Below are 14,458 nucleotides of genomic sequence, written 5' to 3'. Positions count from 1 at the left end.
GACTGTGCAGGCTGGGACAGAGGGTGTCCCAACAACTCGGCACTGATGGCCTGTGCTCCCCATGGGACTTTAGAATGCCTTGGAACTCTGAAAGACCTTGAAACGTAGCCCAACACTGGGCTCCCTTAGAATGACTGAAGTTGTGTTTCCCATCACCCAGGCAGGAAGGAAACTTGAAACTAAATTGTTTTCTAGAAAATAAAGACATGCAGTATTTCTTACATACTTCCTATCTGTATCATTAAAAATATTAGATCTGCCACAGATTTTTACTTGGATGTTGGTTCTATTTTCACACTATTTAAGAGCTTTGAGGAAAGACGAATTTTTAAAATAATATAACATTAGATCCACTCAGATTACATATTTGGCAGCTTTATAAAGCCGTCTTTTTTATTTTTAAATAATTTTAATAGCTTGATTCTCTGTAAATTATGACTTTTACCCTCTGACATGACATGGCCACCTCAAATCTTATGTAAAGGCAGACAGATTAAAATATGTACTGATATGGATAGACAGTAGATCATTGATGTAATAACACCTAATATAGTGCCCTACATAATTATAGATCTTCAATAAATATTTGGGAAATGAATGAATGAATGGGTAGATTCTGACAAATTGTTAGAATTATTGACAAAAATGTCGTTTTTATTCACCTTAGCTTTAGTGTTAGTAAACATTACTTTATTCCAACCCTTATAATGTTAGTCATTGGTGACAATACTCTTATTAACCAGAATATATTCTTAATAAAAATAGATAGACCATTTCCTGGTGATACTGAATAATAGGGAATTTATAGAATTAGGTGACAGTGCTGGTGGGTATCTCAGTACCTCACAAGCTGAAGGCAATGTTGCCCTTAGATGAAACTGAGAAGGGGGAGGTGTTTGTTCCTCTTGCTCATATTTCTTCTCCCTTGTGTAGCTCTCGGGCTCTTGTTGAGGACTTTCCCTATCCCATGGCCCTTGGATGACAGGGGCCTTTTACTATACCAGCCCATCTCTTGCTTTTTCTCTGTTCCACTCTCTAATAATCTTCATAAAAGATTTGTGTACAAATATGCTCTTTGCCGTTTTAGATGTAATGATAAAAAACGGAGTTAAGCTAAATATCCAAATAAATTGTGAGATATTCTCAAATGTCTAACATGAAGCTATTACAGATGATGTCTTAAAAAATTACGTAATAACCCAAGGAAATATCAATGTCACTAAGTCAAATGAGAAAATAGCATATAGTTTAGACATGTGGTTCTGTGGGCACATTAGAGTGGATTTGGGGCTATGAAGAGGAATTATTGGATTACAGTTGCCTCAGAGAATCCTTGGTCAAGAATTTTTCTCTATGTGGAGTTTTTGAAAAATATGGGGGTGGGGCTAGTGACTTCAAAGTCACACTCTCACAAACACCTGGAATGCAGTCTTTCTATGTTACTGGTTTAGGTGTAAGGTAGAGCTGTAGTGGGGGTGGAGGGTTGGCTGATATCCTTGTTTGAAAATTACCATACTAGAATGGAGGCTGAAATAAAAGACTCTCTCACTTTGGCTTAGAGGTGAATCAAAGGAATATCTATGGGTGGGGTGAAGAATTTTTGTGGAAAATAGTTTTGGATTTCTTTGAACCCAGAGGTAAATGACTGATCAAGAAAGTAGATTATAAAACTGTGCAGCAGTAAGTATGGTTATCTCTTGGTAGAGCTGTGGGTTGTTTTAATTTTCTTTTTGAAAACTTTGTTTTCTAATTTCTCTGCAATGAGCATGCAAAGTTTTATAATCAGACAAAAGTAACAAAAATTCTTTGATTTGCTTTTATGCCTAGCACTCACTGGCCTGTGTATCTAGAACTAAAGCACATGTTTATTCATATGCAAATTATAATGCCTTTGAGCTCCCTGCCACCCCCAGGCAGGAACTTAGGTTCCTCAGTTCCTCTCTAGGTTTTTATGAGCAATCTTCCAGTACTTTCTTCCTTTCTAACTTCCCTGTCAATCTATAGTGTACAGGCAGGTACTCTTCTAGTGCAAGGTAACTGGCCTTTCCTGGTGACATTGCTGGCTTGCACCATGGCCCTGGTCAACCCTAACCCTTTCCTCAGCATGTTCTAGGATCATTCTTCAAATTCCCAGAAGCATAGCTGAGAATAAGTTGGGAAATTTCCCAAGGCTTTGGTGAAGCCATGGAGCAACGCTGGGGGGAAATACATTCTAGATGCTAACATACAGCCGTGACTACACGGGGTTGGCCTCAAAGTCCACAGACCACAAATACCCTCAAAATCCTTTCCCACTGCTTTACTGCCCACCTGCCCAGCCTCTCACTCTTCACACCTCCTGGAATGCTTTCTAGGCCTTGGAGTTCACATCTGCAGCCATCCCAAAGAGACCAAAGTGTTCCTCCTTCTTTCCAGACTAAGGTTCACCTCCTCAGGCCTTATTTCTGGTCTCAGTATTTTCCCAGAATGATTGACAAAGAGAATAGCTGCTGTCTTAGGAAGAAACTCAAGCCCCGCCTGTCAAGTGTGTGTGGCCAGGTCATTGCATTCCAACAGAAAACCAACTATAAATTATTTAAAAATCTATTTGTTACATTAGTTCTTTCTGAAGGTTTCAAACAATTCTACATAAAGAACCTCAAACATCCAGTCCATGTTTCTTTGAGATTTCCCAGTCCAGTTCCTTTCATCGTCTCTCATCCATCATGAGGTCAAGATCAGGCTGGTGTGACCTTTTTCTCACTCTCTCCAACTTGTCTCCTTCAAGTGGTGAAGAAAACACACACACACTCACACAGACATGCACTCACCACAGACATGCACATACTCACATGTCCACAAGGATGAGCTGCAGGTTGTCTACATCAAATAGTACAATAAAAGAAACATTCCCTGAAAGAAACCAGTATGAAGAATCTGGCAATAAACCTGTACCCCATGGTTTATATTACCAAACAGAACACTTAATTTCTCAGCTGAAAACACCTGCACTCAGTTTGCTTCACAATATTCCCCAAGGACAATAATGGGTGGGGACTTCCTTTATATTCTTGTCAGTGAAGGGGCCTCTTGAAACAATTACCCCAAATCAAAGGAAGAGTCTATCCCAAAGGTGAATTCAGTCCTTTTACTTAGAAAGAAAATCCGCCTTGTTTTAAAATGGCAGTTTTACAGGCTATACCTAACCACGGTTTTTTGGTTTTTGTTTTTTTTAAAGAGAGGATAATCTGAGGGTACACTTTTAATTGCATCTGGACACCCTTTTGCACAAGTGTAATAATGATTTATGCACCAAAGTTGACTTTTCATGTGCCCTGTTTCTACAGGGCTTGCTTCCTGTGACATCTAACCCCAAAAATGAATGATCAGGAATGCAGAAACCATTGATAATAGCTGACTCTCTTCCTCTTCTCTGGTATCATTAGCAGTTTGGAAGCTGCCTTCAGAGCTCTAATCCAGCTGGGTGACTGGTGTGAAGTCTTCTGGGACCAAGATGGCTTTCCAGACCCCAAGGTGGAAGTGGGGTATTGCGGGGGCTCTGTTCATAGTAGTAGCCTTTGCTACAAGCACAATCAACTAAGTGGCTAGAAATGCGGCACGTGAGCCAGGATTCCTCAGCTTTGCTCAAATTTTCATAAGGCTTCCGTGTTTTAGGAACAGGATCAAAACATAGAAAGAATGGAGGAGAGAAGCCCCAAGGAAGGGATATTATGTGTGTGGGTGATACGTTTTGAGAAAAGAAAGTGAAGAAAACTTTAAATGAGTTTCAATTATTATGAGGTTGCTTACAGGGAGAATTTATGATTGCAGATATAAAGGCAGAACCAGAAAAAGTGAACATGTATCGCTTGAGGAATGGTATTAAGAAACTAGCAACAACTCCTGATAATAAATGTGATTTGGTGCCACAGGAGGGTGTGGCATGCCACCTGCTGTCCTATTTCCTACCACAGCGAAGCCAATTTCTTCTGAAGTTTGATACCTATCCCCTCCTTCCTTCTGTCCCTTACTCAATTTTACCTCTTATTTCTCTTTAAAAAAATACTGTCCAACCTAATCTGGATGGTCACCTTATTACATATAGCATATAATTGCCTCTCCTCCCTAACCTCTGACTACCTTACAGGTAATGATACCTACACTTGTCTACTAATTACATCCTTCAAGGCCCAACTCCCATTTCCTTTTCCTGCATAAGGCTGGCCTTGAATGTCTACTCTGAAGGTCATACGTACTTCACACATCTTAGCAATTAATTGTACGCAGTAAACACTCCTTCCTTTGGAGGCTTATAACCCTTTTAATATGTACCAGTCATTTGTCATCTGTAGTTTTGCATTATTAGTTTCTGTTTTACATCTTTAGTCATTCAGTAAATATTTACTGAATACTTGCTTTAATCCAGGCACTGTGCCTGGCACTGGTAACAAGAAGAGAAAGAGCCTAAATGTCCATCAACTGATGAATGGATAAAGAAATTGTGGTTTATATACACAATGGAATACTACGTGGCAATGAGAAAAAATGAAATATGGCCTTTTGTAGCAATGTGGATGGAACTGGAGAGTGTGATGCTAAGTGAAATAAGCCATACAGAGAAAGACAGATACCATATGGTTTCACTCTTATGTGGATCCTGAGAAACTTAACAGAAACCCATGGGGGAGGGGAAGGAAAAAAAAAAAAGAGGTTAGAGTGGGAGAGATCCAAAGCATAAGAGACTGTTAAAAACTGAGAACAAACTGAGGGTTGATGGGGGGTGGGAGGGAGGAGAGGGTGGGTGATGGGTATTGAGGAGGGCACCTTTTGGGATGAGCACTGGGTGTTGTATGGAAACCAATTTGACAATAAATTTCATATATTAAAAAAAAAAAAAAAAGAAGAAGAGTAAGGCATTGTCTGATCTCAACCAGTTCTTGTGTTAATGGAGAAAACAGAGGCTGACAGCACTCTCTGATCTGGTATGTGCCTTAAATGAAGTATGGAGTAACTTCTGTAGGCTCTTAGAAGAAGACATACATAACTCAGCAGAAAAGGCTTAATGGAGACTGGCTGGATCTTAAAGAATGGATTGAAATTTTCCAGGCAGAGAAAGAGGAAGGATATTTCAGGCAGAGGGAGCAAGATGTGCAGAGGCAAAGTTCTAAGAGGGTGTGATGTTGTTGGTGACTGGTGAACCGAATAGTGGAGTCTAAGCATATGCTGTGTGCATGTGGTTTGGAGGGTGGGAAAGAAGATTAAAGTGATAGCTGGGGCCAAGCTTGTCAGGGTCCTTATCTGCTATGCGGAGCTAAGCAGTTTGTACATTTAGCTTTCAGAGTGCTGAAATGTATAAGAAAAGTACTGACATATTCAGATTTATTTCATGGGAAGAGAATTCTGGCACATATATGGATTATGGACACAGTGGAGGAGAGAGACAGGTGGCAAAGAGGCCAGTTATGAGACTAAACTGTAGCTGTGAGATACAGAAGAAAGGCTAGATTCTGGGAAATAGAAAAAAAATAGAAGAACCTTCTGTGGATATGATAATAAATTCAGTTAAATTGTACATGCCAGGAGGAGATATACAATAGGCAAGTTGAAAAAAGGACTTTATCTTGGGAAAGCAATCTCTGCCTTGGATGGAGAACTAGGAGCCACTGGCTTAGAAGCCATGGCAGTAGAGGGTAGGTAAGATTACTCTAAGGAGAATATATAGGCAGAAGACAAGGAGGCTGGGAGGACATTTGAACAATACAGGAAAGGGAGGGACAATTGGAAAAACAAGATCTCAGAATAGGCAGGAGGGCATCGAATCTGGTACCTGAGATAAAAGGGAGATTCTCCCTAAAGAGGTGTCCTGTATTTGAAGAAAGATGAGAATTGACAAGCTAGAATACTGGACTTAAGTAGTTTGAGAGTAGGGATTATTTCTTTACTTATATGTTAGTCCTTTGTTGCTCATAAAACATTGCCTTGCACAAAAGAAGTCCATAATGAATGTCTGTTGATTTACAATAGTTTACTCTTTTTGCATGAAACTCATCTGTTTATCTTTCTTACACTTCATTTCTTTCCTTGCAATATTTATGAGGTCTAATAGGTCTAGTTTCCTATTCTGAATTTCCTGGTTCCTGGGGGATGGGCTACTAGACACTTGTCACTCAAGACATGGTTCATAGAGTTGTAACATCAGTATCACGCAGGAGCTGAGTGCAAGATTGTGCCTCCATCCTAGATCTACTGAATCAGAATCTGTATTGTAACAAGATTCCCATGTGATTGGAGTGTACATTACAGCTTGAGAAGCACTGGCCTATAGACGCCTTTTCGAATCCTTTTGTTCAAAACTCATTATTTTTTTGTTCTTTGCTTCTTCATTAGGCCCTCACTATGGCTTCTACAAGATCAATTTCCAGGAACTGTTGCCCCATGAGGAAGTTTGATATATTTAATTTTGTAAAATTACAGATGAGCTTGTACTCGTTTAACTGAAGTTCTTCATGTCATTATGAAAAATTAAAAGATCTATAACATATTCATTTTATAATCACACAAAGAAAACCAACACTGATATAAAAATATTATGTTGCACAGGACCCCAAGGGTTTGTGTTAGATATAACTTAGAAATTCTCAGCTGTGCATCTGCTTTGTTGCTGTTTTCTCTCTCACTGACATAATTTCAAGGTCACCAGTTCCATCTTTTATGGTGTGAGGAGTAAATCAGACGCAGAAGAGAAGGGCAAACTTTCCCTGAAGAGCTGGAATTCCAAATAGAAATGGAAGCAAAATATTGGAAGGGACAAACCTAGGGATGCATGTACTTTCTGTTCTCCTGCTCTTTATATGAGAGCGTTTGGCTCCGTTTCTGGTGGCCACTGTGACTGTGAGGTTTTGCCTATTCCTTCGAGTTTATTGTTTTGCTTCACACTTTTAAAATATTTGCAACCCAAGAAGAACTTGTGTAACTCTCGGTATGAATGCATGACTATAAAGATCTTCTGAAAACAGTTTATTAGAAATAATAGATTAAGTGCCATTTTCAGTATTTCCTCTGATATTTGATTTATGTTATCACCACATAAACAGTACTGGTTAGACTTGCTTATAAGAAAATTGAAAATAAAAATTTTCTTTTCTCAGAATTATTGCTTATGTTTCTAGAGTCTCAAAAGAAACCAAGTTGTAGACATGTCTTGACAATGTCCAATATGGCTGGCCTTTCTATTTTACTGATGTCATTTATTTTCAACAAAGGAGTAAATTCCCTCTTCTTGGACTAAAATGTGTCTTGAAAAGTAAAAGAAAATTATGCCTAGTGTGGAATTTCAAACCTGAGTGCAAAACATCTGAACGCTGGGTGTTCATCTTTCTAACAAGCTTAGCAGATGGATGGGAAGTGATGTTTGCTGTTTATTTCCTCAGCATATCAATATGTGAGGATGTGGTGCAAAATATGGTTTTCCTGCAAATAAGCAAAACCATGCCAGAAGAGTACAAGCAACATAGTTTGTACTCTGGAAGAACTTTAGAAATTGGAGGGCCACTATTAACTTAAAATCTTTCCAATTCTTTTTACTCATCAAAATCTTAGAACTGTTGTGATCAGGGTTGAAAGGACGCAATTGTTTCTGCTACTCATCTAACCATTTCAAGAGCACTTAAAGGGTTCTTTCAGGCAAGAAACACAAGGACAACTGAAATCTATCTGTATTCATGGCTTTGAATTTTTTTAAAAAAGAAAGAACTGTAAACGTGAGCCACCAAAAGAGGCAGTTCATATCAAGTGATTTTTCCAGGATTTTAGTGGGTATTTTTGTGACCAATGACCTTTCTTTGGCTGTCAATCAGTTAAGTATTAGGCCACAATCATGGTTTAATAGCCAATTGGCATTATTTGAGAATAGTTCTAGAATTAGTCATGGCAACTATATAAGGATTTTTGCAGGAGTGTCACACTGAAAATTGGGGAGTTATTGGGAAGGGAGAAGTGGCTCAGTAGTATACAAAACCTGGAGAACTGTCTACTTATTTTTTAGGATAAGTAAGACTTAGCTTTTTTGTTAAATTCTTGGTGCTAGCCCAAAGCCTTCTCCTCTTCTTTTGTTAATTATTGTTTCTCAGTGGCTTTTGTTCTCATGATATTGATCATGGGTTGCCTACATTTCCTGAGAAATAATAAAAATTCCTCCAAGCTAAGTTGTCTTATCATCCCAAGGAGAATAATGAAGTAGATTAAATGCTGAAAGATTCACGTTCCTATAGCTTGAGGTTAGACATTTATAGTCATCATCTTGCTACTAGTGACCTATAAAATTTTAATCTATGCCTGGGGCTGGGAAAACCAGATGCCTTAGATACTCATTGTATAGCTTATTCTTGGTTGCAGGTTTCCATCATGTTGGTGCCCCTGGGGTAGGGAAGGTATATTCTAAGCAACTTACACTAGGAGAAATATTTTTATCTCAGTTCTTGAGTTGAGAGCAACACCTTTAAACTAGAGGTAGCACTATAAAATTTTGCCCCAAGAACTAGTGTTGGACTTAAGCTGATCCCCAGGGAAATCTGACCTGGGGCTGGAGAAAGAGTCCAGCACTTTCAGGCCCAATGTGATTCCTTCTTGCTAAAAAGCAGACAGAAGACTCTTTGTTTCTCAGTGAGTTCATAAGATTATGTTATTGCTATTGCAGTGGATGGAGCAGAGGTATCTGGTCTTTGCAAAGGATTAAATATCTTCCCAAATTCTATTTTGTGGCTTCCAATCTTTCTACTCTGTTGAACTGGTCTTTGTGAAAGCACTTCATTCTACAAAAATATTCTGTGAAGTGAATGTAAAGATGTGTCCTGTAGTGGATAGAAGACTATAATGGATAGAGGACTGCATTTCTTGTTAGGAAATCTGGGTTCTAGACCCAAATCTCTCTCCTTGGTAGTTGTTCACTTGGCCAAGTCACTCAATTTCTCTGACACTCAAGTCTGACATTTGTAATAATGGAGGTTTAACTAGCTCTCCTATCTATGGACCTGTGTTTTGATGGTTTCTCCCACATTCTTCTTAGTAAGAAGTACAAAGAAGCTAACTGTAGAGACGGATGCCTGTTGTAGGCAAAACAAGAGGGAGAGACTTTTCAGTACATCTAAATGTTTGGTATAGAAAGTTCTTTAATAAAATCCAGAGCAGAGAGAGGATGACTGCATCTTAAATATGGTGGGGCTAGGGTTATTATTTCATATAAACTTGGGTCACAGTCAAATGAATGGAGGAAGAGGAGTCCATCAGGTAGATTAGACAGGTGATCTTTGGAAAGAAAGAAAACCAGGTGATGGCAAGGTGTGTTTTTACCTAGTTTAGAAGAAAACCAACCATATCTAAAGGGAAGCCCAGAATCATTTTTTTTTCCCTGGACCAGAGATCAACTTTAGTCTTGGTAGAACTGGTTTTCAATGAAGCCAGCAGAACAGAGACAAAAGCCATGGACATTCAACTGATAGCTATGTGAAGCTGTGAAATGTACAAGATGAAAAAACTGGGAATACATACAGCTATCCAAGCTGGAGAACTAGTAAGGCCAGTTAATCCTCTGGAATTCCTTTCCAGAGATTACTAGAGGCACACCTGGTAAGGAAGAAAGGAAGAGGCTGGTGGTTGCATTTTACAAGTTTTGCCAAGGACCTTCTAACTCCCTCATCCCATAGTTCCCTGATGTGTCTCATTCAGTGCTGACCACATTTTGAAGTGTAAAATGTGAATGATAAAATCAGACCATACAGTAACAACAGAAAGTGGGCAAGAGTTTCTCAGTATTTCATGACCTTAAAAAAAAAAAAAAAAAAACCATTGAACTTTTTGCTGAAAAACATTAACAAGAAGTTAATGCAACAGAGACCCTTATCTCTGATCCTTAGAGAAAAGTTGTGCAATGGTTTGGCATTTTCTGCTTGTGACCCAGAGCCACATCCAGGCAAATCAATCTTAGTCTTCAAAATCATACCCTCAAAAGGGAAAGAGTAAAGAATGGTATAAGGACCAAGGTAGGGATGTGAGCACTGGAGACTGGGTGGAGGGTCTATTTAAGCTTTAATTGTGTTCCTTTTGTTCTGCATTTCCGTGTGTCCCTGATGTCAAAAGGGCCAGCTTCACTCTTGTCATCATCCTAGCCCACTGTCTTCATTTCTGATTTCTACTGGGAAGTACCACTTGATTGGATGACTCATTGTATTTCTTTTTCTAGCTTTCTGGTCTACTCACCTCTTTGTTCTGGATGTGTTCTTAATTTCTTTCACCCAGTTCCTGATCTATACCCATTTACCCCTCAGTGATTGGCCCTGACCCACCTGTCAGGAAAGAGGGAGTTGGACAGTATGTTGCCACATGATTGACGAGATGTTATATGAAGAAGTCCCATTCCGGTTGAATAGGTGAGGGTCCTCACAGACAAAATGGCCATGGCAGGTACTGTTATTCTTTCAGCAATCCAAAATTCTCCTTTGGAGGTCAAGGGCTGCCTCAGAACAGCACGACTGGCTAACCGTGACAACACAACCATTAAAATAACAAAAACAGAAAAAAAATCCCTTAAAACCTTAATAATCTCCCCTGCACATTGGGGGTTCATGAAATTAAATCAGGTTGACACATAGCAAGAAATCAAAAACTGTGAGTTTCCTTCTTCTCTAAGAGGGAAACACTTTAAAAATGCTTTTAAGCCTCTCACATCATGACTATCACATCAAGAAGTCAAATATAGAATGCAAGCCCTTCAATGGCACTTACCTGACTTATGGTGGAAAAGGCTTTTTCTTTCGTGGTCAGAGGAAGAGAAAATCTGACGGCGAATGCTGTGAAATCCTAATGTAATTATGCCAACAGTGTTCTTCACCTATGGCTTGTGATACTCATATTAAATTTCTGTCAAGTATTTATCCTTACTGTTGGCACTGTGAATATGAATCCATTCATGTTAACCTTTAATCCCATTTTACAGCTAAATAGTACTGTTAGATGCTTGATTACTTCTCCAGAAGGAGGGATTTCTACCAGTCCTTGGACACGTGTTCAGGACAAGATTCAAGATTCCTGGCTCTGCCAAAAGTGATCTCTGGGATGTTCCCACTGAGAAGACTTTGGATGCCAGTTTTCACATTTAATGCACTTCAAGCTCTTAGTGACTTTTGGAATTTAGTGAGGATCAAGAGAGAAAGTAGAAGGAAACCAGACAGAGAAGGAAGAGAGCCTGATGGAGAAAATCTGCTGACTTGATAATGGTCTTTCATTATAGAGTTCATGTTTTATATCATTTGGTCTTTCAAACTACCTTCTCTATTTAAAGTGTTAATTAATTCCTTTATTCTTTTTGGCCATCAAAGACCTATGTAATTGATGTTCTGAACTCCCTGAGATGTAAATCCTATGTTTTCTTTCTCTAAAGCAGAGTAGTTAACCAAGCATTTACTCACAAGTATCTTTTTTTTTTTAAGTTAACTCATTATGCTAAAATTGACTGTTAGTGTTTTTGTATTAAGAAAAACTTCCCAAACTTTATTATAGGTTTGCAGATCTTTCAGTGTGTGAGGACCTCAGACTGATAAGCATAAGGCTAAGGTTGGTTGTTTTCAATATCTTCTATATGTATTCATATATATGTTTATATATATATATATATATATATATATATATATATGCACTTATATATATAGTACAAAAGTCTTTCTTAAAAGAAATCATAAAACGAAACCTCCATATGTAAAGTAGCTAAAAATATTGCTGAAACCGCTGAAGAAGAGCACTCTAATTTTATCTGTTACTGTTACCTCTTTTAATTTTTTTTTATGTTTATTTATTTTTGAGAGAGAGAGAGAGAGAGAGAGAGAGAGAGACCAAGTGTCAGCATGGGAGGGGCAGAGAGAGAGGGAGACACAGAATCAGAAACAGGCTCCAGACTCTGAGCTGTCAGCACAGAGCCCGATGCGGGGCTCAAACTCATGAACTGTGAGATCATGACCTGAGATGAAGTTGGACATTTAACTGACTGAGCCACTACAGATGCCCCTGCTACAATTACCTCTTAATTGCTCCAAATGTACCTCAACAAAACTCTTGGGGTCTAAGGAACATAATTTGAGCTCCATCAGACTAAGAAACAAAAAGTGAAGGAGGGAATTTTAACAACTCATTGATGCAGTATTCTTATCCCTCTCTCACATGCAGATAGTAGGTAACTGGGCCAGTAGTAAATGGGTCAAAAGATAAAGAGAGTTTCCCTTTGCTTATCCACCTGTGAATCATTCATATGTTACTCATGAAGACAGAGAATTTGACTCCCTCTTCCCCATCCTATTTATAGAGGACTCTAGCCTGTGATCATACCTGACAGACCTGCTCCAGATCATTGCATGAGGAAAACCAGAATATCCTCATTCTCAAAGTTCTGTATTTCATTGACTTATAGAATTAAAAAGAAATATGAGAGACTAATACGGGCTTTTCAATGTTTCATTTTGTCAAGAAAGGATACTTCTAAGAGCAGCCACTGAAGGATACTCAAAAAGCTTCACACTTCATAAAAGACGGGACATTTTAACAACAAAATACTGGGAAAACCTCAGTCTCAGAATTACTCGAGTCAATATTCACAGTTAATCGAATGGAGGAAAGAACAATTTTCTTTTTGGAACAAGACTCAACAGTGAATCCCAGCTCTGCCAATTATTCCTTATATGGCACTGGCTGAGATAATTAATATTTCTGAGCCTCACAAATAAAATCACGCAGCCCACATGGTTTTCAGAATGCAACCAAGGAGTAGTTTTACATTCCTATGCTGTTTAGTACATAGTAGGTGCTCAAAAATATCCATTCCCTCCCTCCCACACCCTTTCCCCCTACTCATTTTACTCACCTCAGAGGATTGTTGTGATGATTGAGTAAGACAATAACAAGAGAATGTTTGGTGAACCGTAAGGCATTATTTAAATTTAAGTTTCATGAGACAGAAGGTGCTTTGCTTTAAGCACATGCATTTTCCTTTTCATAAGATGTGTAATATGTGGTGCAGGAACCCTCAGGGAAAAAAAAAAAAAAAAAAAAACTAGTGCCTTGTCTGATGCCTCCAAGACTCACATAGCCCCTGGATGAAACTGTATATAAAATGTAGATGTTATTTTAATAAATACTGTCCACATAGTGAACATAGTGTTTCTTTTGCGTGTTTTTTAAACAAAGAACTTTAACCAGTCAGCTCACAGATTTTCCTGCACGGTAAACTCTATAAGGTGTAGTTATAAAGTCCACTGGAGTTATAAAGCGTTTGGAGTTATATTGCATTAAGCACTATTGCGTTCAATCTCACCAAGCTATTAAGGTGTTTTATAATGGGATGTAAATATTTATGACCTGTTTGAGAATAACCAAAGAAAAGTGCTTTTCATTATTTTACTTCGTATCCTATTAGCCAGACATATCTTTTAGTGTTTCAACACTTTCATGGCTCGGGAAAGTGATGTCAGCTTTGGTGCAGTATGTGGTTGGGAAGGAATCTGGTTACTTTTGTTACTGTGTCAAATTGCCTCCAAGCTGCTTCACCTGACAGCCTGCCTGGTGAGCTAAAGCCAGAAGAATTCTTCTGTAGACGCATCATGAATAATAATCGGCTACAGCTAAGAAAACACTCTAACTTTTGCAGGGAAACCTGGGAGCACCACATTCTAAACTAGGTTTGCATATCTCTCAGAGTTTTAAGTTGAGAAAACGCATTTCTGCTTTTATTCTCTTCCCTTGAAGAAAACTTGGAAAACGGCTGCACGTGTTTCTTCGAGAATGAAATTCTGTTTTCAGAAATCAATCTCGGTTCTGAAGTTTTCGAACACATCACTATTGTATTAAGTGGAAGTAGTTAATTTAAGTGAATTGAAGCTCTTGCTCGTCATTACAGGATATAGGAAAGTCTGGAAGATGCACTTTTTATACAGGAAATAAGAAAAGCTGATGCTGTTTTCATGATCACATACTGTACTTGAAAACATCTAGTTATGGAAAAGAGGGAAGGTTAAATATTCAAAAATGACAATTTAAAACCACTTTGTTCTTAAATCTGTCACTACGCTTTTTGTCAGATAGGTTTAAATCCTGGTAATTGGTTTATGCCAAAGGACAGAGGACAGTCATTTCAAAGCTTTCCTGTTCACAGACTGTTAAATTGCCAGAAATAACAATCACAACAAAGTGACACATAATTTAGAAAGAATGCAGTGCATGCTTCTAATCAGAACAACAATAACAACAAGAAAACCTACTAAGAACAAGTATGGAAATGCCAGTATAGTGTTGAATCTAGCAATGATCACACATAAAAAGCAACTGTTTGACAAGGACAGCTGTGAATGATCTATGTGTCCCACACCCTCCCCCTCCCCCAATAAAAAAGATATTCTCATTGGAAATATGGTTACAAATATAAATCACTGATTTTTTGCAA

At 38.4% G+C, this 14,458-nt stretch overlaps 1 long non-coding RNA gene across 2 annotated transcripts in view; it reads left to right on the top strand.

Moving 5' to 3' along the window:
- LOC123598903 overlaps positions 1-12,755 on the top strand; it is an 87,381-nt gene extending 74,626 nt beyond the window's left edge. Inside the window, exons 2-3 of one of the 2 annotated variants that reach the window (XR_006712871.1) lie at positions 11,533-11,586; positions 12,495-12,755. This is a non-coding gene — a long non-coding RNA (uncharacterized LOC123598903). Of the gene's footprint in view, positions 1-11,532; positions 11,587-12,490 lie in introns of both variants that reach the window. The other variant, XR_006712872.1, reaches the window with a different exon arrangement.
- The last annotated feature ends 1,703 nt before the right edge of the window (positions 12,756-14,458 follow it).

The sequence above is a fragment of the Leopardus geoffroyi genome, chromosome C1 (assembly GCF_018350155.1).
Source record: "Leopardus geoffroyi isolate Oge1 chromosome C1, O.geoffroyi_Oge1_pat1.0, whole genome shotgun sequence".
NCBI classification, from domain to species: Eukaryota; Metazoa; Chordata; class Mammalia; order Carnivora; family Felidae; genus Leopardus; species Leopardus geoffroyi.
The sequence above is the reverse complement of the archived record's forward strand: the minus strand, read 5'-3'. Positions and strand labels throughout refer to the sequence as shown.